The 27,550-nt window shown below is 55.0% G+C and overlaps 1 protein-coding gene across 4 annotated transcripts in view; it reads right to left on the bottom strand.

The window, feature by feature from the left end:
• Window positions 1-27,550, bottom strand: part of ADGRD1 (adhesion G protein-coupled receptor D1) — a 188,268-nt gene that overhangs the window by 81,173 nt on the left and 79,545 nt on the right. The window lies entirely within an intron of this gene.

The following is a 27,550-nucleotide window of genomic DNA, read 5'->3' as shown; positions in this document are numbered from 1 at the left end:
GATGGGCTGGGCGTGGTGGCTAACGTCTATGATCCCAGCAATTTGGGAGGCCGAGGGGGGTAGATCACTTAAGGTCAAGAGTTCAAGACCAGCCTGGCCAACATGGTGAAACCCCATCTCTACTAAAAATACAAAAAAATTAGCCGGGCGTGGTGTCTATTAGCACACCTGTAGTCCCAGCTACTCAGGAGGCTGAGGCACGAGAATCACTTGAACCTGGGGGGCTGGCTGCAGTGAGCCAGGATGGCGTCACTATACTCCAGCCTGGGTGACAGAGTGAGACTCTGTCTCAAAAAAAGAAAACAAAACACCTCAATGGATGGCTCAACAGCAAAAATAAAAATAGAGAGGACAGAGGAAAGAGTAGTGGACAGAAGGATAATTTGAAGAAAAACAACATATATTACCCAATCGGAACAACAGAGATAAAATAGATTTTAAACAATTAACAGAGCCTTGAGGACCCGTGGGACAACAACGAAAGATATAATATCCGTGTCACTGCAGCCCCATAAAGAGAAGAGAAAGGGAGTGGGGTTGGAAAAACAGTCCAATGGCCAAAATTTCTTAAATTTGGCAAAACATATAAACACACAGATTCAAGCAGCTGAGCAAACTCAAACCGGAAAACCTGAACAAATCACTGCCAGACACATTATAGTCAGACTTCTGAAAACCAAAGACAAAGAAAACAAATTGTTGAAAGCAGGGAGAGAGAAAGGACATCTCACCTACAGGGCCAGACAATTAGAAGAGCGTGGATTTCCCATCAGAAACTGCTGAGGATGGAAGGGAGCGGCCTCTCTCATGAGCTGGAGGAAATGAACTGTGCACCCTGAGTTCTATGTCCAGCGAAAATACCCTTGAGGGATGAAGAAGAAACAAGAACGTTCTCAAAGGAAAACAGAGAATTTGATGCCAACAGGCCGGACATAAAAAAATGTCTAAAGTACATTTCTGGAAATGGAAAGGAAATGAGAAAAGAAGGAATCTTGAAACATCAGGTATGAAGAAAGATCAGTGGAAAATAAAAATATGGTCCCAGCCTGCAAATGTGTACAGTGGTACCTTGCTCAGCAACTGAAACCCAGCACATTCCAAACAGATCACTGAAAGGGCATGGAGGTTTCTGCTGGGCCGAGCAGCCGACCCGCCCTGGGTCACATCCTCTTGAGGAGCTCCCACTGACCCAGGACGCTCACGACGCTTCCCTAGAATCCAGCAAGCAACAGACACAGCTACGGAAAATGTGTTCTGTAGGATCTGGAATCTGAGCCCTCTGGAGGGATGCTATGAAATACAAAACCCAGACTCTGCCACCAAAGAACTTCTAGTCTCATGGGGAGGGCAAGGCCAGAATCCATGAAAAAAATATTGTCAGAAATGAAAAGCACAAAAGAGTAACCTCTGAAACCCCTCTTCCTCTAAACTTCTGGATCTAGGAAGTTGCTGTCTGCTTCTCTTAATACTTATTTCCCAATAAAGTTACAAAGGTTAAAATAACAGAAGCTCATTCTCCCTGGTGCATAGACAAGGAAAAACATGAACAAGAAAGAAGCGAGATGAGCACAAAGACGGCTGCGGTCAGTCCTGCAGGAAAGCACATGGGGTCCTTGACTAGGGAGGTACCAGTGAAGACAGAGACATGCAGACCCATTTTCTGCCTCATCCCAGCTCCACCTGCGTTGTGGGTTGAACGGTTTCCCCACAAAATTCATGTCTCCCCAGAACCCTCAGAATGTGACCCTATTTGGAAATGGGGTCCTTGCAGATGTCATTAATGTAAGGTTGAAGATGAGACTGTGCTAGATGGGGACGAGCCCCCAGTCCCATCTGAGTGTCCTCGTACACTGCGGGAAAGGACAATGACACACGGAAGAGGAGGCCGTGGGGAGACGGGGCAGAGACTGGAGTGGGCTGCCGCAGGCCAGGACTGCTACGAGACAGGCAGGGGTGGATGTTCCCGCTGAGCCTCCAGAACGAACCAGCTCTGCCAACGCCTTTGTCTCAGACTCGCGGACTCAAGAGCTGCAAGAGAATGGCTTTCTGCTGTTTAAAGCCACCAGCCATTTGTCACGGTGGCCCTAGGAAACGGCCACAGCAGCGCAGATTCGGCTCCGCTGCCATCTGGCCCGTTTTCTCCACCGTTCCCCTTCCAAGCGTTCTCTGGTCCGCGGCGTGTCTCAACACATTAGGAAGCACTGATGCCATCCAACCCAGCTTCAGGGGTGAAGCACAGAGCTTCTCTCAAACACCAGCAGGCGCTCGCCAGGCAGCGTTCCGTGCAGTTCTTCAAACCTGTTTATCACAGCGGGGGTAGCCTGTGATTATTTCCTGCAACAATTTCCTCCGCTTCAAAAATTACACCCATGTCGTTGCCACAAAATCATCTCTCTAAATTTTATCCCGTTACTGTAATCATTGTGGACAATGCTACCATAATTAGTAATTATCCTCCCCCTCCTTCCCAGCATCCTAAATCTCATCTATTTGTCGAATGTCAACACACGTGAGTCCAAGACCCACGGCACAATCAACGCCTCCACAACCGGCTCCTGGGACATGGGTGTCTTCAGTTCTCCCCAGGGACATGGCTTCCTTCGTCGTCCTAGGGCCCTGGAAGCTGTATTAACACCTGCTTGCATCCAGAAGCGTGTGCTTTGTTTCCTCTTTCCAACATAAGGATCTCTTGTGTGGTCCACGCTAGAACCAAGGGAAGTGATTATCCCCACGGGGTCTTCCGCCCTGTGTCAGGTTCCATGGTCCACCCACATCAAAGGTGCTGGCTCTGCCTCTAGGTCTCTTTCCAGACTATTTTTCTTCTCAGATGCCTCTTGCTCATGGAATATTCATGTTATAAATTATTTTTCTCCAGACACTTGGTTAGAATTTTGCCAAGTTCTCCACAACTTCATGTTAATGTTATCGGTGCTGTGATATAGCACAGTATCAGAGGAAGAAAAGAGAAGCCCAGCTTAAAATACAGCCTCAGCAATGATGGGCTCCATGTTTCCCAGAGGAACCCTCCACCTTGGCCTCTTGTCCCCGAATTTTGACAGAGTCAGGGCCCCAGTGTGGCTAGACCTGAGCTTTAGGAGAATATTCTTCATAAAGATCAAAAGAATGGGCAGTGGTCCCTGCATTGATCATTCTCACTGGTTCCTGTTTCCAGTGCCACAACTTGGGATTTTCCCTATAGCCGGCAAACTTTCCTCCTGGATTGTAAACTAAAGTACAACCTCTAACATGTGTCTGAAAAAGCATTTACGATCAGAACAAGTTAACACTGCCTCTATGTATATCAGTGATCCTCAACCAAGAGGAAAAAAATAATACTTTCATAACACAATCTACAAAACAGGACTCTCAATATATTCCTTCAGGGTGGAAGATTTCAGATAATGGGAAAATTTCCATCATAGGTTTGCCCCCAGGGGACCATATCAGGAGCTCCCAGGGGTGTAATCCTCACTCCTGTGAAAATAATGGTGTGGGTTTCAAAGTTTGTAAAATTCTGATCTATTTTACAGCCTAGCTCTGTGGCTGTTAATAATAACCGGTCATGTTTGTGGTCTTGAGCCCTCTGATATGCCACATCAAAAATGATGTTATTTTCCATGAAAGATGAGTGGTTTTACTTAGAAAAGAACGGGGGAATCTGACAGCCCACAGTTTCCTTCTAGAACCGTCTAAGGAGAGATATGCTCTGTGAAGCTCTGTGGCTGTCCCCAGAGTCTGTGCTCGTTCATATTTCTGTTCGTCTGCTTTGTCTCACAGTTTCCCTTATTTGCTATGCTACTTTGTAAGTTCACAAATGAAACAGTTTAAACCCGGTTTTCCCAGGCCTGGAGCACACAAACGCACAAGAACTCTGAAGTCAACAACATAGAAAGCCTTCCCCTTGAAATTCTCCCCCACATATTAAAGGATAACTTTTAACAAGGTAAATCGCGACTCTCATACAGAGATAAAATGAACACACATCAAAGGTATTATTTAACGTGTTAATGGGCAAGGGAACCTGTGAGATGTGACCGTCACTTTAAAGGGAAATTCAAAGAACCATACGTACATGAGCCCATCCCAAACGCTGAAGTCAGTGTGCTTAATAGACACAAAACTGGCAGAGCTTGATGTCCAGGGAGAAGAATCAACTGAATCAACCAGACGAGACCTACATGTCAATGGCCAAGGATCACATGAATCCGTGGGCACCCTGTCACTCACAGGGTTGTGAGGTGGCTCAGGGACACGGTGGGGAGCACAGACTCCCGAGAATCAGGTAACCCAGATAACACCCACTTCCCATGAAACGCATTCAGCAATCTTTTTGGTCTATTTCAAAATCTTCCATAATTTTTCCCTCCACAAATTAAGCGTATTTCTTAAAATCTAACTTTCCAAACTAAAAAGATATGGCCAAGTTCAAAACTTAAATAAAATTTCCACGCACCAGAAACAGGATAGAAACATAAAGTAACAAGCTCAGTCGAGACTTGTGCCCAAGACAGTGTAACAAGACCGGACTCACCGCCCATTGGCACCAACTGAAACCTAAGGCGAGTTTGTGAATTTGTGCCTTTCACAGCACTGGACGTCCGTCAGGCAATGAAGGGGAGGGGTGCATGAGGGACAGGAAACAGTGCAGAAGCAAGCTCTATGACTGCCCCGGAGCTCAGCCTTGAGACAGTTCCCAGATGCTGCAGCAGCGAGGGGAACCTAGGCAAGACCCGGCAGAGACCCTGGTGCTGAGATATCCAAGATCAGTGACCGGAGAGGAGAGAGCTGCACGGAGCGGAGGGCCCCTCGAGTTCTCTGCACAGCAGAGACTGCAAAGTGCAGGGAGGAAGCGCCCAGAACAGGGAAAGAACCACCCAACGGATTACAGGGAACCGAACTGGAGCTCACGCAGGGTCGGGAATAGCCTGAGTCCACACCTGCCGGCCTGGAAACCTTGGAACTTCTAGGGCACCGGGTGGAGCGCTCAGAAGGGTCTTGGCTTGCTAGTCCAGTGAGCAAAACTGGACTTAGCTTGACACTAATGGCTTAGCAAAGCAATAATGCTGAGTGGAAAACGCCAGGCCAGAAAAGAGTACATACTATACAATTCCATCATACAAAAGTTCTAGAAAATGCAGATTAATCTATGGCGAAAGAACAAGTATTAGCGGTTGCCTTGGGACAGGGGAGGGAGGTGGGAAGGAACAGGGAGGGGACAGGGATTACAAAGGGGACCCAGGGAACTTTTGGGGTGACACACACGTTCATCGTCTTCACCATGGTGATGGTTTTATGGGTATATGCTTTGAACACTTTACACATGTGCAGTTATTTTTTTGCCAGTTACACCTCAATAAGTGTGTTTTTGTTTTTTTATTGTTTGTAACTGTGCAGGTGAAGCAGCTCTAGGCCTGGGGACTCTGATACAGGTTTGGGTTCTCGTGGTGAGGGGTTAAAACCCAAGGTGAGGAGAAGCAGAAACCGGGAGGGAGACGGTAAATGGGACGGGCTATAACCAGGTGAGAGATGCTCACACTCACAGGTAATCAGGGAAATGCAAATTACATCTTCAGTGAGATCCTGTTTCACACCAGTGAGGGTGGCAAGACTTTACGTCTACTACACTGGTGGGCTATCGGTGCTGCTCTGGACAGAAATTTGGCAAAAATCAGCAAAACTGAAGTGTTTCTCACCATGTGACCCCATTCCCAAGCACACCCCCCAAGTAAACGACATGAATAACCATCAGTAGAGTAACGGCTGAGTCAGTGGTGGGGTTGTCGCAGCACACTACCGCCCTCCCATTTTGGATGTTTGTCTTTGGGTTGACTTTCTTGAGATTTATCCATGTTGATTAGCACCATTCTGGTTCATTGACTTTGACTGATGTTATGGAAAGTCTAAAATTCTTAAAAACAGCCCTGTTTATGGGGTTACTGTGGGGTGATGGCCGATTACTTCTGAAATGATCACCTGTCATTCCCAGGCCACAAAAATCATGTCAGGTCCTCTCTAAATCACTATGTTTGCTTCTACAGAAAACCCTTTACTTAAAAGATACACATTTTCCTGATTTAGCAGAGCACTTCAGCAGAATTAAGCAGCCTTGATCGAATGAAGACGGGTTTCCAAGAAAATAAAACACTGACAACATGCCACAGCACATGCGTGTGAAGAAAGCAGGGTGCAAATGTTCACAGCACAGGAACGGGGCAGGGAAGTGGAAGCAGACAGCAGAGGGCCCAGGCCATCACCAGCCTGCACTCCGTCATCAGAGTGACTCTGTGAGCACTGTCAGAGAAAGAGCTACCAGAAGGACTGTAAATTATGCTTTAGAAACCAGCATGCCACCAGGAGTGACTTGGGAGGTCCCAGTGCCCCGATCTGACCGAGAAAGGCCCAGGCCTGTGCAGAAAGGATCATTTGGCCCCACTGTATGGCAGAGGGAGCTCATGTTTTCTGGATCAGGCAGAAAAACAGCCATGGACATATTCTGTGCTATAAACTGGGGCTGAGGTGCCTTGGGACCCAGCTCTTGAATGCACCTGGCAGACAGTGTCATGTTCTCCACAAGCAGAGATGTGGGACTGGCTGGCCTTCAGCAGGTCTAGTGGCAGATGCTCCCACCTGCCCTCTCCAGGGTCCTCACCCCTCCAGAGCTACCGACGGCTCCTCAGGGGCTCATGAAACCACAGCATCTTCTTGGAGTCAATGCCATGAGGCCAACAGGAAGAAATAGAGTCCTAGAGGTGGGTTGTTTTGGCTACTCAGAAGCTACTCACACTTCTGTCCATTTAACCCTAATTTAATTTCATTCTAGTGAGCCTCTCATTCCTCCCCCCACAAAGACCACTCCCCATTCCCTAGGTCTAAGCCAATCCGTGCATTTTATGCCCCCCCGACTGCTCCTGAATAAAGCAGACCGTGCCAGCCCTGGCGGAGGCAGATGCCTGGTTGCAGACCTCCAGGAGAGCCCTGGAAGCACCTTTTAATTCCCAGTGAATGTGAAGCAAGAGCCCTCAGGAAGAACAGAGCTCTTGCCCTGAATGTTCCAGCTATAGAAGAAGAGCTCGCTTTGGGGACTGAGTTCGGGAACAGGTGAGAAGACAAGAAGTGATGGTGATGTGGGCACAAGGTCGGAGTGAAACGGCAGGAAGCCAGCAGGTGCCCACCCACGCCAGCCTCAGGACACGGCCCTGACCAGGGTGGGACTCGGTGCAGGGGGTCTCATCTCAGAGAAAATGAGCCCCGGGAGTGGCTCGCACAGCCCAGTGTTCCCAGGCAGAGCTTTTCCAATTTGTGGAGCAGCAGCAGCCTCCCCTTAGCTCGGCTCCTGCAAGCCCTTCTCTCCAGGACAACCTTCTTGGGGTAATAAAGGAGGGTCCCGTGCAGACCCCAGGAGGAGCTGGAAGTTTTCAGATCAGAGCTCACCATGCAGGGTTATGAAAGATGTGATTTCTGAAGCAGGAGGAGGAGATCTCAACGTAAACCATTTAATTAAGAAACGCAGAGCAGGGAGATGCGAGTTTGGAAACATCCTTTGAAGCAAACTTGATCCTCTCCATATGTATGTTTCAATTCATATTCAATTCAATTCAATTCAATTCTCCACCACTCTGGAAACAGAATGTTTTCTCCTTCTTTAAATAATTGCCTACTGGTAGAGAAATGCTAAGAAAGTGTTAGGAAAACAGCTATCACCCGGGCGCGGTAGCTCACACCTGAAATCCCAGCACTTTGGGAGGCCAAGGCAGGTGGACTGCCTGAGGTCAGGAGTTTGAGATCAGCCTGGTCAACATGGTAAAACCCTGCCTCTACTAAATATGCAAAAAAATTCGCCTGGCGTGGTAGTGGGCACCTGTAATCCCAGCTACTCAGGAGGCTGAAGGACGAGAATAGCTTGAACCTGAGAGATGGAGGTTGCAGTGAGCCAAGATACCGCCACTGCACTCCAGCCTGGGCAACAGAGTGAGACTTTGGCTCCAAAAAAAAAAAAAGGAAAGAAAAAAAGAAAGAAAACAGATATCCACTGCTCTCTCAAGGATCTTCTCCTCCAGAACATTATATGTTGTTCCTGAGATTCCCAATTTGTTTAAACAGGAATTTTGATGGAAAATTACCATTTGAATACAAACACCCAAGTTCTGTTTCAAATCAAACAGCAGAAAAGAAGGAAAATGAAGCAGGCCATTGGCTATTGTTGATGTCAATCAAAAGAAACAAGGAATCGTTCCTGGGGCAGCATAATCCTGAACTTCCCACAAGCACGAGCGCCCCAGGACATGGGCGAGACTTTGTGCATCTTCCTCCCCCAGCTGGGCAGGACAGTGCCCGTCTGAGGCAGGATGTGGTTCAGATCTGTGTCCCCACCAAATCTCATGTTGAACTATAATCCCCAGTGTTGCAGGCGGGGCCTGCTGGGAGGTGACTGGATCATGCGGGCGGCGTTCTCGTGAATGGTTTAACACAGGGGTTCCCAACACCAGGGCCATGAACCGGGACCAGCCCGTGGCCTGTTAGGAACCGGGCACACAGCACACAGAGCGGTGGGCAAGCAGGCATTCCCACCTGAGCTCCCCTCCTATCAGATCAGCCGGGCGTTTGATTCTCATAGGAATGCAAGCCGACGGTGAACTCTGCTTGTGAGGCATCTAGGTTTCAAGCTCCTCATGAGAGTCTAGTGCCTGATGATCTGAGGGGGAACAGTTTCATCCGGAATCCATCCCCCACCCCATCCGTGCAAAAATTGTCTTCCACGAAACCAGTCCCTGGTGCCAAAATGTCTGGGGACCGCTGGCTTAACACCATCCCTCTTGGCACTGTCCCCACGATCATGCGTTCTCGTGGATCTGGTCGCTTAAAAGTGTGTGGCACCCCCCACCTCTCTTGATCTGCCCATGTAAGACGTGCCCGGTTCCCTCCACCTTCTGCCATGACTGTAGCTCCCAGAGGCCTTCCCAGAAGCTGAGCAGAGGTCAGCACCATGCTTCCTGTTCCGCCTGCAGAACTGTGAGGCAATTAAACCTCTTTTTTTAAAATAAATTACCCAGCCTCAGGTATTTCTTACAGCAATGAACAGACTAACACACAGGGCAACACACGAGTGGCTCGTGATCTTGGGAAATCTGGGCTAGAAAAACACAAGTCAAATTTTAGTTCCAGCAACTCCAGAGTACTTGGCCTGCCCAACTAACAGCACTTCCTGGCTACGAATAGCACCGGATGTCCTGACTGAGAATCTCATTGATGATGATGATGACGACGATGACGATGGTGATTTCAACTTGAGACAGGAAAATCTGTTATGTAACAGGCCACCAAGAGGCGATGAGGTTCGTGCTGGCCCAGGAGGACACACTGAATTCCCAGCTTCCTGCACGCATTCCTGGACCCCCGTGTATCCAATCTATGTGCCAAGCACTATGCAAGAGAAGCATTCGTGCCCAGTTTCCCAGGGAAAGGGCCAAGCCCAGGCAGAGGACTCTTCCTGGACCACCAGGGCGACATCTGCAAGCCACAAACAACTGTCCTGCTTGTCCAGGTTTTAGATGCTCGGTTCCCGTCTTTTCCTGCTGTGTCTCCCCCGACGCCCTCTCCAGCCAGAGACCTTGACTGGGAGTGGCTCTGAGTCCCCCACGGACCCCACTCACAAGCACAGCTGGTCCTGCTGGACGGTTGGGCCCATGCTCTCCCCTGCTCCAGGAAAGCCATTCCTAAAGGCAGCCCCACTGGCCGGCCCCAAACCTGCCCTCACTCTGCAGCCTACACGGCCGCCCCTGCTCGCACCCCAGACGGCAGCACACACTTGAAAGCACATGGTTATGATCCTGTGGGGCAGCCAGGGAGGCCAGCAATCCCATTAACCAGCGCTCGCCAGGAGACAAGTCATGAGGTCACTGCTGATCTACAAAGTCACTCTGGGTGGTGCACGGATGAGCACTTTATTTCAGTGACATGTGCATTCTAAGGCATATTAGGAAGTGACATAGTCAACACTCTGTGTCCAGAATCTCTGGCTATAATGGCTTAGAGTGAGGGAAAAGTAGGCGTGGAGATCGAAAAGACGTTTCTCCACATCGAGTGGAGGAAGTGCATGGGGCACGAGTGTGCAGGAGGCACACAGGTGGGGCAGGAGTGAGAGGAGCAGAGGACGGGTATCAGGGCCATGCCTGGCAGCGCAGGGCTCACAACCTGCCCCCCAAGGCCAGGTCCCACCGTATGTGCGGCATGCAGCCCTCGTGCCAGCCCTGGGCTCAGACAGTATCCAAGGCCCCGCCTGATAAGGCAGGAAGCTGAGACCAGAGACCCCAGGGACTCGGTCACAGTCACACAGCTAATCCACAAAGGAGCAGGCACCTGAGCCTGAGGGTCCAGCTCCAGAGTGCTCGTGACGTACAGCATATGAAGTATCATCCGCTTTTCCAAACTCCCTTCCTCGGCCTTTGGCCTCGCCCTCTCTCCCATCCCTTAAAACCCATTCTCACCCTCTCTCTCTCTCTCCCATCCCTTAAAACCCATTCTCCTTGTGCTTCCTTTCTCCTTTCTTCCTTCTCAGACCCCTCCTCTTGCCCTGAGTGTCAGGAAGCTAAGCAGGCTTCTTCCCCACCCCCTGGAGGCCCTTTCCCTGCACAGTCTCGGAGAGGGGAGACAGCAGGCCCTGCCGCCCAGCCCTTCAGGAGGGACCTGGCTCCTGGAATGTGGGTGTAGCCCCGTGGTGCACAGGCGGGCCACGCCAGCATCTGAAAATGATCCCTGCCCTGCCCACAAATGAAGACTGGTTTCTCAGAAGACAAGAGTATTTCTGTGAACTATAAAAAGCTACTGGATCGACAACCTATTATCATTGTGGAAGAAATTACTGATCTGCACGTCAGCTGGGAGGGTGCCTGGCTGGGCCGTCCGCCCCGCAAATCCATGGAGCCCCGGATCACCAGAGACTCCCTCGGTGGCCACGCCCCACATGCACACACCCATCTCAGCGCTTCCCGTAGGCTGTGGGCTCAAACCCGGGAAAGATGGGCAGGCCCCTCTGCACATCGGGGCCGCCCCACAGCTGTAGCAGCGGGGGTGCAGGAAGACACCCGAGGATGGGCAGCTGCTTCCAGCTCTCCACGACAGACATGGGTGCACTCCTGGCCAGCTGCAGGATGTGTGAAAGGAAACGTGCTCCCTGGGGAGTGCGAGACTCACAGATGGTGCGGGGCTGCCCACCCACCGTGCCGTCTGCTGCTAGATTCACAGTGTCAGAAGCACTGCTGGCCCCGGCTGACCCTGCGCCCTCAGCCTTCCACTCAGCACACTGTGTGCATAAGCCCCAGTGCTGGGGCAGGGCCAGAGAGAGCTCTGTGACCGACAAGCATCTGCTCTCCCTGTTTCAGGGTTGAAGGGCCTTTGACCACCAGCAAGTCCAGCTGGTGAGAGGTCAACAGCACATGTGAAGCCCCCAACCCCCTTCAGGGGAGCCGACACTCTGCCTCTGCCACCCCCATCCCAACCCTGTGACATGGGATGTGGAGATGACTGGCAGAGCCCCATCCTGGGCTTGGAGGAGAAGGGGCTGAAAGTGGGGGCCAGGTCCACAGGGCCTGGTTCTGCAAGTATCAGATGTTCATCTCAGACCCTTACTTGAGGGAGAAGCAGGCCATCAGCAGGGCTGTCATTCTTTGGGGGTGGCTGTTGGTGATGATGTCTTTACGCTGAGCTAAGCCTCCTCCCACTGACCCACGTCTTCCAAGAAATGCTGAGGTGGGGAATTTATGGCCTCACCCAACCCCCAGAGCCACGCACAGTCGTGACGTCCCTGGCACTGACACTGGCTGGCTAACTCTTGTCTGGAATGGTCACAGCCATGGAGGAGAGTCCCAGCCCCAGCCTGGCAGAGGAAGTGTCCCCACGTGAGCTCACAGGGTGGTGCAACTGTCCTCACATTGCACATTATGTCACTGCCTCTGTGGCTCCTCTCACCAGGCTGCTGACCTGACTCTGTATCTGCCCCTCTCCTCCCGACAGGGGGCTCCCTGGATGGCTGGGGAGGGGGTGCAAAAGGGGGCCCGGGGCTGCCTGCTCCTGGAATGCTCCCACCCATCTGCCCTTCAGAGCCGTCGCCCCATTGTCCAGGCTCCAGGTGCGGAGGGCACCGGAGCAGTCTCCAAACCACAACGTCTCCTCGCCGTGGGTCACCTGACTCCCCTCCTTCAGGCCAGCACACAAGGACAGAAACTGGCCACACCCAGGGCTGGAGATCCTCACAGGACTCGCCCCTGCCCTCAATGGGCTCCATCCTCCCTGCCTTAGAGACCAACCAGGGAGGCCACTGACCAGGAAAGGAACACTGATTAGGGGGGACACTGACCAGGGAGGCCACTGACTAGAGAGGGAGCAGTGACCAGGGAGGACACTGACCAGGGAGGGAGCACTGACCAGGGAGGACACTGGCCAGGGAGGGGGCACTGACCAGGGAGGAGCCTTGACCAGGGAGGACACTGACCAGGGAGGACACTGACTAGAGAGGGAGCACTGACCAGGGAGGACACTGACCAGGGAGGGAGCACTCACCAGGGAGGACACTGGCCAGGGAGGGGGCACTGACCAGGGAGGGAGCATTGACCAGGGAGGACACTGGCCAGGGAGGGAGCATTGACCAGGGAGGACACTGGCCAGGGAGGGAACACTGACCAGGGAGGACACTGACCAGGGAGGGGGCACTGACCAGGGAGGGAGCATTGACCAGGGAGGGAGTACTGACCAGGAGGACACTGACCAGGGAGGAGCACTGACCAGGGAGGACACTGACAAGGGAGGACACTGACCAGGGAGGGAGCACTGACCAGGGAGGGAGCACTGACCAGGGAGGACACTGACCAGGGAGGGAGCACTGACCAGGGAGGGAGCACTGACCAGGGAGGACACTGACCTGGGAGGGAGCATTGACCAGGGAGGACGCTGACCAGGAAGGACACTGACCTGGGAGAAGTGCTGACCAGGGAGGACACTGACCAGGGAGGACACTGAGCAAGGAGGGAGCACTCCCCAGGGAGGACACTGACCAGGGAGGGAGCACCGACCAGGGCAGGAGCACCACCAGGAAGGATATGGACAAGGCAGGGAGCACTGACCAGGACGGAGCGCTATCACCTTGGTCACATCTCAGCCTGTGCCCGCCCTGAGGACCACAGGGCAGCTCCCTCGCTGGCCGCCTGGTGCCGGCAGCTGTGGTGCTTTGTCCCCCAAAGAGAAAGCATGATCTTCGGAATGAGACTCAACTCTAATCCCAACTCCGCTGTGGATTTGGGCAGCATGGTGACTTCCCTGAGCCTCAGTTTCCCCAACTGTAAATCCCTTCCAGCACACAGAGCTGCTGTAAGAAGGAACCCGGTGGGCATGGGCGTGGTCCAGGTACAGCCGTGTGCTGAGCGAGGCTGGCTTGTGGGCTGGATGTGCCCGGGCAGGGAGGCGGGGGTGGGGGGGGTCCCTGTACAGCACTGCCCTGCCGCAGCTCCCGGGCATGCGCTGACAGAGGCTGCCCCGCTCTTCTCCTCCTGGAGCCCCTTGTGAACAGAGTTTCAGGATCCTCCTGTCGCCCTCCCTGCCTGGGGCTGATGCCCAGAGACCAACATGATGGCACCAGGTTTCGGGAGAAGACGAGATCCCTGCCTCCCGAACACTGTCCCGCCTACGGGGTCCACATGAAGCAGTGCTGGACGGAGGGCTCAGCCCACATGACGGCCGCGACCTGGAGACCCACAGGTCCTGCGGGCTGCCCTGGGGACTGGGGGACGAGGGCCAGGCTCATCCACGCTCTCCCGGATTTCGGCATGCCCAATGCGCCCGCAGGTGGTGTGGGAGGCGTGTGCCTGCCTGGAGGCCCCCTGGACAGCAACCATTTGCACTCGGATCCGCTCCTGGCGCTGCAACACCACTGCGTGGCACACGCCGCAGAAACCGACCGGCACGTGCACCACGGCCTGCGGAGAAGGCGCTCCCGAGCACCACGCACGAGGAACAAGAGGGCGAAGCCTGAACATCGGTAACAGAGCGGCCCCGCAGGGACCAGCCACACGAACCGCGGCGCAGCCACGCGGTGGAATACGGCGCGAGGCGGGCGTGCTCTTCGGGTTTCGGTTTCATTTTTGTCCTTTAATGAAGTAGCTCTGTGTGCTGGAAGGAAGTCTCCCAGAGCGCCGCTGCAGCTCAGAACCACACTGGCAGCGTGATGCCGTCGTGTGTGTGTAAAAAGAAACTCGCACACCCAGAGGTTTCCAATGGGTGCAAATCTAAACACGAGGGGAAATCTGGAAGGACAGCCGTGGGAGGGAGGGCAGCGGGGGGTCTCGGGGGAGGGGAAGATAAACCAGGCCTGGGAATCATGGTGAAAAGGACACTGCCAGCATTTGGAATGTTTCAGGTTCTTAATGGAGATGTAATTATGTTTACAGAATTACAAATAAATATTTTAAGTGGGCCACTTTTAAAAGCAAAAGGGTGCAGAGCCAGTCCTCTGAGACCAGGAGCTGCGAGTCTCTTGTGACCCCACCCAGGACCGGTCCCCTCAGCCCCCTGTGCTTCTGCCTCTCCTGTCAAGGGGGGAACTCGTGGGTGGATGGGTTCCTGGGAGCCGGACAGCAACATGCGCAGACCCAGCTCTGCAGACACAGCGTGGCCTCCTCGGCCCCGATGCGTTTGTGCACACCGGACACAAGGGCAATGTTGTGAGGACGGCTGCTTCATCCTTCTAACAAGACTCAGCGATCATTAAATGGTCCTAACACCACTTCCCACATAGCTAGGACTTCACAGCTGCCAGTGAGAAAGCGATGCTTTATCAGAACCTGTTCTAAGTCCCCACAGAGGTGTGCAGAGATTCAGTTCACTCTATGGAAACCCAATTAGAACCTCTATTTCTTGTTGATGGAGTTCCTACACGGTGTCAGGCCTGAAGTTAACACCCAGTCTTCCCTGCTGTCTTGACACCTGGTAGAACCAGGGAACCTCTAGTGGCCTGGCCAAATGCTTCCCTCCCAACTCTGTTCCTCGGAATAAGGTCCCCAAAAGACCCCCCTCCTCATGGGAACCAGGTGCACTTCCCACTCATCCCAGGGTGGTGGGTTTCAGTCCCACCCACCTGCAGAATTATCCAAGAAGCCACTCACATCCTCCCGAGGGAGCCAGGGCGCCCCGCCCTCCAGTCACTATGCCCTCCGGTCACTATGAGCCTGCTCCCCAGCTGCACGAGCCCGTTCCCCAGCCCTGCGGGTGCACTCTGCCCCACGTGCATCCCCGTGTGGCCCTGTGTGGGTGCACAGGGCCCTCCATCCCGGGACCCGAGCTTTCGCGTCTTCCTCTGTCCAGTGCTGGGCACCCCATGGCCCTCAGGCAGCACTGCCTCCCTCACCAAAGGGTGTAGAGAAGGAGAGCCAGCCTCCTGCCCACACGCAGCCTGCAGGGGAGAGGCCTGCATGGTGTCTGCAAGGACAAAGCCGTGCGTTCCACACGCCCACAGCCAAGTCATGTTTTGCCAAGGCAGTGAGCGTGGCTGCTGGAGGAGCCCAGAGCTGGTATGCACCCAAAGGGATGGTTTTCACCCCTGTCAGTCCAGGGGCCCAAAGATGCGGTTCCTACTCCCGTTTCCAGTGCTTAGTGGCAGGTCTGGACTCACAGGACCTCCACAAGTCTCAGTTTCCTCATCTGCGAAAAGGTAGTAAGGCCTCTCCCCAGCTCTTCACCAGAGCTGTGGGAGGAAGCAATGAACCCGGACAGGAGGCCGTCTGAGAAAATGCACGGCATGCTCAGCCCCGGGCCCGGCTGCTCCAGGGTGCACAGGACCCTGGCCTGTCTCGCTCCCAACCCCACCCTGCACTTTGCTCTTTGCTCAGCTTTGAGTTGATGTACTTGAGGTCTGCAGGCTCCCAGCTGAAAGCAGGGGCAACAACTCACCTGCCCACAGGGGCCAGGCTGGGCCCTGCGCAGGAGGGCACAGGTTGGCAGGGCCGCAGGGCGGGGAGGGCCGCAGCCTCGCATGGGCAGACACTCAGCTGCGGACAATCCCACAGTTACCACTGGGGAATGCGCCCAGCTGTGCCCGCAGGCCCTAGTCCAGATTTCATGTGAAATCAACCAATTCGTAACTGTTGCCAGCTAAATCAAATTATTCTGCTGGCCTAAAGCCATCAATTTCAAACTCTGGCTCGAATGCTGCTCCCACACGCTCAGGAGGAACAGCCTTTGTGTTGCAGACGCCATGCCGGGGTTGGAGGTCGGCGTCCCCCTCCTGGCTCACCTGGGCTGCGACAGACAGAGCCGCAGCGCCTGTGACCCCACCGGGACCGAACACGGAGCTGGGAGAAGCCAGCAGCAAGGCTGCTACCTGGTGGGAGTTTCCTTTAGAAACCAAACATCCGAGCTGGGAGAGTGACGAGTCCTCAAGGTTTTCAAGTGGAGGACGTATAGACGTGAAGTCAGGAGCGGTGTCTGCTGGATTTTCTTTAACTCACATGTAATTTCTTATGTCTACTTCATTCATTCATTCAACAAATATTTACTGTGTACCATGAGGCTGTTTCTGGAACATTCCTCTTGGCTCATCAGTGTCGGGGCAGCAAGAACGCAGCTCGGGGGGCTGGGGGTAGCGCTGGGCAGGCTCCGGAACCTGAGGCTCACTGGGGAGTGGGAGGCTTCTCGGGATGATGCCAACCAAGGGCTCTGGGAGGTCCAGGATGTGGCCCCATGGAAGGGCTGGGTTTGGCCTGTTCAGCACTTAAGCTGTTTTGAATCACTTGCTAATATTTTTAAAATTGGGACAGTTCATAACTTTACCAAAACCATCTGGATCACCAGTTCTGTAAAAAAACATCCCTGTGGGCAAGTGGCAGCTGGGGCGCAGTAGCCCCCTTTCCTCACCTGCTGGGCAACTGCCCCGTGCAGGAGCCTGGGGCGCAGCCGATAATAAAATGCCCAAGGACACATGGTGCCTTCTCCTCGGGGACTCGGATAACAAACCCGACTGCGAAGGAACCCTAGGTCATGTCGATGTCAGCAGTGGCATCTAGAAAAATAACCCAGGAAAGGAGGACCGTGGGGAGGGAATGTGACGTGGGCAAAGACCCCAGAAGAGTGAGAATGTGCTTCCCGGGCGGGTGCAGGCAGAGGCGCCAGGCAGGGGGAGGCTGCGGCAACAGCGTGCAGTGTGTTCCCCGGGAACTGCTCCCTGATTCATGCATGACATGTCCACTCTGGCACCTGGTGTCCCTGAGTGGATGGCCAAGCCCCTGGGTCTCTGCAGAGCCTCATTAAGCTGCACACCTGCCCCTCCAGCTATAACTGGATGTTTGCTTTTCTGTTTCTTTGATTCTGAATACATGCTGTCCTGGCCACCACGGTCTCCGTCTCCCTGCGGAGGTCACAAAGTGGTCTCGGTCTCGGTCTCCCTGCCAAGGTCACTAGTTATACCCTCAAGGGTGGGGTGGGAGGCAAAAGCCGCTTCAGGTGGCTGGGTCAGCTCCCCAGCGAGGCTTTCCACTGGACGGGGAAAGGGTGGACCTCTGCCCTGTCCACACCTGCTCTTCTCCCCAGACAACTTCCTCCTTCCAGGGCTGGTATCCTCTGCAGCTCCTTTGCACTCACATCCCCCACCCACACCCTCCGGCTCCACAAGATCATCCAAGAACCAGGCCCTGGAGGATCCTTCTGGGTGCCTCCCCACATTCTCTGCGCCAGTGGCCAGCACCAAGACCCCCGATTTTCTGTGCTCAGTGAAGTCCCTGCTACCCTTTCCTGGTAAGAGCATCGAAACATTCACCCCAGGACAAGTGAGGGCATCAGAGAAATGGTGGCATCATCACCACAGGTCACAACTCAGATGTCCCCAGGGAACATCCAGGTGGGGATGATGGCAAACTCCAGGGGGGCCACCATTCAGCCCCCCTGTCCTGCCACACAGCAGGTCAGACCTGCACAGCGAGAAGTTCAGGTTTCAGGAAGAAGCTAGCAATTCTGATGCTAAGGTAAGAATCGTCTGATGTAAATATTGGCCACTGTCTTGAAACTGAAACAGTGTCTGGGTCACCTGCAGGCTGAATGGTGCAAAGGCCACTGCCCGGCAGGCTCCGGTCCAAGAGCGAGCAAACCTGCCGTTTCCCAAATGACTGTCACATGCGATCTGGCAGCCAGCAGCCCCTGAGGCTGGCACATACAGGATTGTTCTATCCCTGTCTTACAGATAACAAGGCAGCTCTGGAGGGCGGGTGGTTTACCCCAAAATCACAGTTCACCTAGGTGTGCACCTGGGGCTGTTTCTGAGCTGCCTGGCCCAGGCTTCTATTAGTTCCCTGCCCTGGCTCAAGGGGCAGGCTGCCCACGGTGGTGCTCACAGGACTATCCTAGGTCCCTGCAAGTATGAGAAGCATGTGAGCATTTTGTTTAATAGTTAAGTATATAATGCATTTTTAAAAGGGTGTGCCAAACACATGATTTTATGGAGATTACTGCTTAAGACTTTGCCCTTAAGAAATAATATACATTTACTTTAATGTATAAACATATGTAACCACACATCCAAACCATGATTCACCCTGTGTTCTTTTTAATAAGAGAATGTCAGCTCCTTCTGAATAAGGAGAAGAAGGGGAGGATGAAGAGCAGGAGGGAGAGGAGGAAGCCACTGACTTCTCCGCACCAGTTGCACGTCTGGTTGACAAAACACCTCAAATCCCTGTCCTGTTAACGACAAACCCCATCATCTCCTCCAGACTCCCGGGAAAAAGCATCAGAGATACAATAAAGCGGCCCCTGGGAGCAGGAGCCAGTTCATGGGTCTCAAACTCAGGCTCCTACAGGGGCCAGGAAGGTCATGCCTGAGGGCGCCGCTGGTGGGGTGGGGCTCTGGAAACAGAGCAGCCAGGTCCCTCTGTGGCCCTTGGTGTCTGTCTTGTTCATAAAACAGGGACAGAATGATCCTATCTGCGCCGGCCTCAGGGACCGCCGGCAGGGCCACCAGCACAGCTGGCCGGCAGCACCTTCTCAGATCCTCTATTTGCCAAGGGAACATAGAACTCCAGGTTTTTATGTGGCATCTCCGAGCTTTGAAATGTCTGCAAGTAATTCATTATTTTAAAGCAGAAAGCCCTGTTTGGGCCCAGCTGAGTCTGGGCCCTTTCCCAGCGTGAGCCTGGGCTGAGCGGCAGGGGCGTGGACCAGCCACCCTCCTCCAGGGAGTGCCACCCCAGCCAAGGCGCCCCAGGGTTGGGTTCGGGTGGGTGCGCCCCATGTTTGAAACGGCAAAGCACTCAGAGAGGAAAGCCTTCAACAAACAAGTGACCCCCTCAGAGTCCACACAGCCAGCCTCCAGGACCAGATGTTCAGAGCTGTCCCTTGTCAGAGCTCCCTGCAGGGAACAGGACTCATTTGTCTTTGAACAATCCTTCCATCTCAGGCACGGCCATCGTGAACTCTGTGTGACTTTTTCACAACTTTCTGAATAATGACCGAAGATGGTCTAGACTGGGAAATCTATTTTTATGGAAACCCTCCTCTCAGGCTGAGCTGGCTTTTCCCCCAATTCCCCGGCGTTGAAAGGGTCACCCCGTGAGGGTCCTGGTGGGACTGGGGGCTGAGCTGGAGCCTGCGGGGGCCAGGAGCACAGGGCTCTCTGCACCGTCCCGGCTCAGCGGGCAGTGGCCTGGAGGAGCACGGGACTCTCCGCACCGTCCCGGCTCAGCGGGCAGTGGCTGGAGGAGCACGGGACTCTCCGCACCGTCCCGGCTCAGCGGGCAGTGGCTGGAGGAGCACGGGACTCTCCGCACCGTCCCGGCTCAGCGGGCAGTGGCCTGGAGGAGCACAGGCTCCATGCGTTCCTGCTCCGCACACAGCTCGGGGCCTTCGACAGAGGACTAGACTCAGCAGTTTCCTGGCCTCTCCCGCAGGCGGCTCCCTCTGAGCTTGGCCTGGAGAGGCTCTGGGGAGATGACCATAGGCTTCCTCCTCCCTAGGGGGACAGCCTTGCTCCCTCCTCCACTCGAGGCCGTAACCACCCTGCTCCATCTGCCCCAGGTGTTGGCCTGCGACCTAGTCTTTTCCCTTTTATGTTTTGCAAATATTTAAAAATCAGAAGTCTCAGGCAAACAGCTCTTCTGGGAAAATCAGCAGGTTGGGGGACAGGACGGGTCTAGGGGACCCATCACATCAGGTTTGCTTCTGACCCTGAGGTCAAAGGTCAGCCTACCTGTCACTGCCGTCCCCCTCGCCTGCACCCCGGCTGTGCTCTCGTGGCAGAGTCAGAGGCAGGTTGCCCCTCCATCACCTCTGCCTCCAGCCATGAGGAAACAGCCCACGCTGATGAGTGTCCACCTGCCCCACACCGTGGGCCACTCCAGTGGCTGAGCCCCAGGGGCATTTCCACTTGCCACGTCTGCCCCCCGACTGTAGTATCGGCCCCTCTGTTGTCTGGCCCCAGTCACAGAGAAGAAAGATGCTCTCAGCTGGATGGGCCTGGGTGGAAATAAGCAGGGCTCGTTCCCTTGTGGGAGGAGTGTCGGCTCTGCGATACCAAACCAGAATGGATGCCTAACAACCCGGAGGCGGCAGGCAGGCGAGATGCAGGTTTGAAGGTTGACAGGAATTCTAACACATGGCTGCCCTGCGCCACCTGCCACCTGCCCTGGCTCAGCACACAGGCCCTCCCGGCACTGTGGAGACACTGGGCTATGTGGATGGGGGAAGTCCAGGGCTTCCAGACTGCTGGGTCATCTGAACCCCTCCACAGGGGCCTGGTGATGGTCCCCACACATCTCAACAGTTAGAGCAAAAATCAGCAGAAAGGGGCCAAACCCCCAAATGATGCAGTGAGTGAGACCCAGTGTAGTAAGACCCAGTGCAGTGAGAACTGGTGTAGTGAGTGAGACCCGGTGCAGTGAGTGAGGCCTGGTGTAGTGAGTGAGGCTCCATGCAGTGAGTGAGACCCCAGTGCAGTGAGTAAGACCCAGTGCAGTGAGTGGGGCCCGGTGCAGTGAGTGAGGCCCCATGCAGTGAGTAAGATCCTGGTGCAGTGAGACCTGGTGCAGTGAGTGAGGCTCAGTGCAGTGAGTAAGATCCTGGTGCAGTGAGTGAGACCCGGTGCAGTGAGTGAGGCCCCATGCAGTGAGTAAGATCCTGGTGCAGTGAGTGAGACCCGGTGCAGTGAGTGAGGCCCCATGCAGTGAGTAAGATCCTGGTGCAGTGAGTGAGACCCGGTGCAGTGAGTGAGGCCCCATGCAGTAAGATCCTGGTGCAGTGAGTGAGACCCAGTGCAGTGACTGAGACCTGGTGTAGTGAGTGAGACCCCAGTGCAGTGAGTAAGACCCAGTGCAATGAGTAAGACCCAGTGCAGTGAGTGAGGCCCGGTGCAGTGAGTGAGGCCCCATGCAGTGAGTAAGATCCTGGTGCAGTGAGACCCAGTGCAGTGACTGAGACCTGGTGTAGTGAGTGAGACCCCAGTGCAGTGAGTAAGACCCAGTGCAGTGAGTAAGACCCAGTGCAGTGAGTGAGGCCCGGTGCAGTGAGTGAGGCCCCATGCAGTGAGTAAGATCCTGGTGCAGTGAGTGAGACCCAGTGCAGTGACTGAGACCTGGTGTAGTGAGTGAGGCTCAGTGCAGTGAGTGAGACCCAGTGCAGTGAGTGAGACCTGGTGTAGTGAGTGAGGCCCCATGCAGTAAGGCCTGGGACAGTGAGTGAGGCCCAGTGCCGTGAGTGAGGCCCGGTGCAGTGAGTGAGGCCCGGTGCCGTGAGTGAGGCCCGGTGCAGTGAGTGAGGCCCCATGCAGTGAGTAAGATCCTGGTGCAGTGAGTGAGACCCAGTGCAGTGACTGAGGCCCCATGCAGTGAGTAAGATCCTGTTGCTGTGAGTGAGACCCAGTGCAGTGACTGAGACCTGGTGTAGTGAGTGAGGCTCAGTGCAGTGAGTAAGACCCAGTGCAGTGAGTGAAACCTGGTGTAGTGAGTGAGGCCCCATGCAGTAAGGCCTGGGGCAGTGAGTGAGGCCCGGTGCAGTGAGTGAGGCCCCATGCAGTGAGTAAGATCCTGTTGCTGTGAGTGAGACCCAGTGCAGTGACTGAGACCTGGTGTAGTGAGTGAGGCCCCATGCAGTAAGGCCTGGGGCAGTGAGTGAGACCTGGGGCAGTGAGTGAGACCCAGTGCCGTGAGTGAGGCCCGGTGCAGTGAGTGAGGCCTGGTGCAGTGAGTGAGGCCCCGTGCAGTGAGTGAGGCCCGGTGCAGTGAGTGAGGCCCCATGCAGTGAGTGAGACCTGGTGTAGTGAGTGAGGCCCAGTGTAGCGAGTGAGACCTGGGGCAGTGAGTGAGACCCAGTGCCGTGAGTGAGGCCCGGTGCAGTGAGTGAGGCCCCGTGCAGTGAGTGAGGCCCCGTTCAGTGAGTGAGGCCCCATGCAGTGAGTGAGGCCCAGTGTAGCGAGTGAGGCCTGGTGCAGTGAGTGAGGCCCCATGCAGTGAGTGAGGCCCAGTGTAGCAAGTGAGGCCTGGTGCAGTGAGTGAGGCCCGGTGCAGTGAGTGAGGCCCGGTGCAGTGAGTGAGACCTGGTGTATTGAGTGAGGCCCCATGCAGTGAGTGAGGCCCAGTGTAGCGAGTGAGGCCTGGTGCAGTGAGTGAGGCCCCATGCAGTGAGTGAGGCCCAGTGCAGCAAGTGAGGCCTGGTGCAGTGAGTGAGGCCTGGTGCAGTGAGTGAAGCCTGGTGCAGTGAGTGAGGCCCGGTGCAGTGAGTGAGGCCTGGTGCAGTGAGTGAGACCCGGTGCAGTGAGTGAGGCCCAGTGCAGTGAGTGAGACCCGGTGCAGTGAGTGAGGCCCGGTGCAGTGAGTGAGGCCCAGTGCAGTGAGTGAGACCTGGTGTAGTGAGTGAGGCCCCATGCAGTGAGTGAGGCCCAGTGTAGCAAGTGAGGCCTGGTGCAGTGTGTGAGGCCCGGTGCAGTGAGTGAGGCCCGGTGCAGTGAGTGAGACCTGGTGTAGTGAGTGAGGCCCCATGCAGTGAGTAAGGCCTGGGGCAGTGAGTGAGACCTGGAGCAGTAAGACCTGATGCAATAAGACCCTGGTGCAGTGAGTAAGACCCAGTGCAGTGAGTGAGGCCCCATGCAGTGAGTAAGGCCTGGGGCAGTGAGTGAGACCTAGTGCAGTAAGACCCGGTGCAGTGAGTGAGGCCCAGTGCAGTGAGTGAGACCCAGTGCAGTGAGTGAGACTCACTGCAGTGAGTAAGGCCTGATGCAGTAAGACCCGGTGCAGTGGTTAAGACCCCGCCTCCCGTGAATGAGACCCCCTCCAGTGAGTACAACCCCCTCCAGTGAGTAAGACTCGCTGCAAGGCTGAGCCCTGCTGTCCCCATGCCTCTCCAGGGGCCTGATATAAAGGGGCCAGGAACAGGAGCAGCCTCACCAAAGTTAATTTCTTTTTATTTTTAAACCCAAATAAGCTTTGTTGTTTTTAAAGCAGGTAAACAAAAAGGAGACCAGGAGAACCTTAGTAGTGGTATAATGTGACTCAGTTTTGGCTTGGGTGTGAATAAATCTCCAAGCAATCATCTTGCCTTTTATAGATATAGTGAAAATAATTAACTAGGAGAATAACATTTTTATCTACATTATAATTTCCACTTATAAAACGTTCATGTCTGTGTGCATAAGGCATAACAGGTCTATATCTAGGAAAATGGATCCATTTTTCTCCTTTTGATTTGGCTCCTATTAACATTGTTATAATACAGTTTCTTCGATAAATAATAACAACATCATACTATGTCAGTGATTGACTGCTGCCCTGTTTCTATTTTCAAACAGGCAACCAGACATCATGTGTGGGGGCAGCTGCTAACACCCCATCATCAGTTAAGCACAGAGAAGCTGTGTCTCGGCTCAGTGGATTTCCTTCTTGAGGCATAAAATGCAGAGGCGGTCTGAAGGTGCAGACTGCAGTCTCAATTTATTCTACGTAGAAAACAGACGCTACTGAAGTCGCACTTGCAGTCAGAACTCCGGGCCCCTCGGGGCGTGACTGCCCAGCTGTGTCACCCGGAGCAGCTCATGCTGCTTCTAAGCTCAGCTTCCTTGTTGGCAAAGGGCCCTACTGTGTGGCACACGCCGTGCACGTCAGGACAAGCACAACGCATGGCGCACACCACCTGCTGGGAGAGGCAATTGTGCACTCTACAGTCACAGGGACAGGACACAGCGCGGTGAGCCCACCCGGTCCAGGAGCGCTGGGAAAGGGCCCCAGGAGAGGCAGCAGAGCTGAGACAGGACGACGACCAGGAGCGACCAGGAAGGGGAGGAGGGGAGTGCTCTGGGCAGAGGGGACAGCGTGTGCAAAGGCCTGGAGGCGAGGGCACGGACAGGAGGAGAGAGGTTCAAGATGAGGCTGGGCTGACCACACAGGGCTGTGAGTCACAGGTCAGGGTCTGTCTTCACCCTGAGTGACAGGGACCCAGAAGACTCCACAGCAGAGGAGGGAGTGATCAGATTTGCTTCTTTAAAAGGCACTCGTCCTGCTGTGGAGGGGAGGGCTGAAGGGGGCGGAGGAGCAGCTGTAGGCGTGGGGCACCAGTGAGGAGGCCCTGCAGGCCCCAGGCAAGAGCGGCCCTGTGTTCAGGTGGAGGCTGGGGAGCGGGAGCCGGTGCAGTGACATTTCCAAGGTGACGTGACCAGGTTGGTGAAGGAGGGAGCCTCAGGTAGAGCCACCTTCTCCAGAGCTGGGGGACACATGGCAAGCCCACCCTGCCCAGCGAGGGGCCACCACCGTGTCCTAGCCTCAGTCATTCAACAAACATGTTTATGGAGACCCTGTCATATGCCAGGTTCTGTTCTAGACTCAGGAAATAGCAATAAACATGACAGCCTCTCTCTTCCCCAACTCCCTCTCTCTCCTGCTCTTCTCTCTCTCTGTCCCTCTCTCTGCCTCCCTCCCTTCCTTCCTCCACCCCATGGAGTTTACTTTCTAGTGAAGGAGACGAAGAAAGAATAAGCAAACACACAAGTAAGACAGTGCCGCCTTCCAGGAAAGAAATGGAGCCAGCTGATGTGGCGAGTGGCTGGCGAGGCTGGGCTGGGCAGTGGAGGACAGTCAGGTCGGCAGTGGTGACTCTGGGAAGGTGTCAACCATGCGGGGATCCGGGGGAAGAGCATTCCATTCAAAAAGACAGGCGTGCAAAGGCCCTGGGGTGGGAATGCACTTGATGTGGCGCAGAGCAAGGCAGACGCATGGCGGGAGCGGAGTGGAACGGGCGGGGAGTGGCCCAGAATGCGGCAGGGTGGGCAGGGGAACAAGGGCGTGTAGATCTTACTTGAAATGCAGAGGAAGCCCCGAGAGGGTTCAAGCACAGGGTGACACCACCTGACGGCCACGTCGAATATTACTCTGGCTGCTGTGTGCAGCTGGGGGCGGCTGGGAGGCTGGCGCTGGCCTCCGGGGTAGACAGTGAAACCAGGGGCAAGGCTGGTGATAGTGACGATGGGTACCGGTGGAAATCGGACGTGAGCTGCAGGTGGAGCCGGCATCCCCCGGGGAGGACTGGCAGAGGGTGGAGCTCTGTCCTGCCAGGAGTGCCGTGAAAATGCACAGACGCTCACACCTAGATCCTGCAGATACCACGTGTCCCCCGCCTTCACCCACGCCGCTCAGGGAAGCTGCTTCCCCCTAGCAGACACAGCAGCCGTGGAAATGACCACAGAGGACACACGGCTGTGCAGCCCTGGTTGGGCACCTGCTCCAGGGACCTGGCAACCACCACATCCTGTGCCCCTGCAAGCCCCTGTGGCCACCCAGGCCCACGGTCTGCCCCCTCCAGGGCCGGCTCCAGTCCACTCCACTGGGACCCAGGCCTGTCAGCCAAGGCAAGAGGGACACACACTCCCATCTTCACTGAGAACTTGCCTGGCTGCCTCCGTCACTGCACACCTGTGCAACCCAGCCCAGCAGAGGACAAGAATTCCCTGCATTCAGGGGGCTCCGAAAAGACATAAGGAACCCAACCCTGCATGCCACGCTCTGAGCGGGAAGGAAGGCCGCATGTGGACGCCTGTCCTGCTCACTGTGCCTCCAGGGCTCTGACGGTGCTGAGCACAGATGCGGTGCTTGGGCAGTGCTTGTGGGGTGCATGATGGAAGGGCACCCTGGCCCCAGCAATGACCAGCTCTAGAAACCCCTCCGGCCTGGAAGTCCTTCCTTCCCACCCCACCCCAGCCCCTGCCACACAAAAACAAGACAATCCCATCTGGACACGGCTACAGGGGGTCCACCCAACGGCCCTGCCTGCACAAAAAAAAGAGCTCGGGCAGGGCCAGCCTGGTCTGCACACGGAGGGTGGGCATGCAGGAGACCCAGGGCACTGCCTGGCACAAGCCATGAATGTCCTGGAGGGCAGGGTGGGGCTCGTCGCACGCCATTTAGCTCGGGAGGAGAGGAAGCTGCAAATGAAGTGGTCTCTGTGACGGGGTGGCGATTTCTCTAATAAGCGTCACCTCTGTGACGGGGTGGCGATTTCTCTAATAAGCGTCACCTCTGTGACGGGGTGGTGATTTCTCTAATAAGCGTCACCTCTGTGACGGGGTGGCGATTTCTCTAATAAACGTCATCTCTGTGACGGGGTGGTGATTTCTCTAATAAGCATAATCGTCACTGCCCCACCATAGGGATAGGAAGCAGAGGGGCCCTGGAGGAAGCACAGTGAGCAACCACGTGGAGCTGCAGAGCCCTCTCCGCTCACTGCTCTCCTAAGAGGGCAGCCGAGAGTTCATGTGCAGGTGCTGGCGCCCGGGCCTGCAGCAAGAACACTCGGGGAAAAGGCCACACAGCGGTGGGGGACGTGTCAGCGGAGGCATCGCATGTACTTCCAGGGTACCAAAGTGAGTTGTGAAACCTCCTACTACGCTGAATTTTCAAAGCAGGCGTCAGAACCCGTGAGATGATTCGTGCTCGTGGAGGATCTAGGCGGGGTGGCGAGTGGCACAATAAGCTGTGGACCTGTGAGACTGTCTTTGAATAGAGCTGTTTTGTGAGCTCTGCCTCCACCGCCAGGGTGGAGAGGGAAGGTCTGCCGCCTACTGAATGCCTGTGTAGCCTAGGAGGGGGCTTCAGTAGAGCCTGGGGGAGCCCTGTGTGCCCCTTGCGGGGGACAGGGTTGGAGCTGGTGCCTGACACTTGGAGGAGGACATTTGGGCTGTGTCTCAGGGCTAAGGGCTGCATTTTGGAAAGGAATGTCACCCCCTCTATCTGTGGGGCACAGCGGCAGGAACCCCAGAGCCAAGGGTGGAGGCTGCGATAGGAGAGAAGTCAGGCTGGTTCATCTGAAGGCCTCCCTTCCGGGGCAGCAGTTCACCAAACAGACACAAATGGCTCCCCAGCTTCCCACAGGGAAGGCAGGTAGGCACCTGGCACGTGCAGGGACAAGGCAATGACACCTCTCAGGGTTTCCGAGCATTGGCAGAAGTGACCCGGATGTTTGGTATGCAGAGCTGGCCCCTGGGGAGAAGCCAAGTCACTTCCTGAGGTTTTGGGGAGACAAGGTGTTGACACCCAGGCCCAACCCTGGG

The sequence above is a fragment of the Pan paniscus genome, chromosome 10, assembly GCF_029289425.2.
Source record: "Pan paniscus chromosome 10, NHGRI_mPanPan1-v2.0_pri, whole genome shotgun sequence".
Taxonomy (NCBI): domain Eukaryota; kingdom Metazoa; phylum Chordata; class Mammalia; order Primates; family Hominidae; genus Pan; species Pan paniscus.
This window is presented reverse-complemented; position numbering and strand designations above follow the sequence as displayed.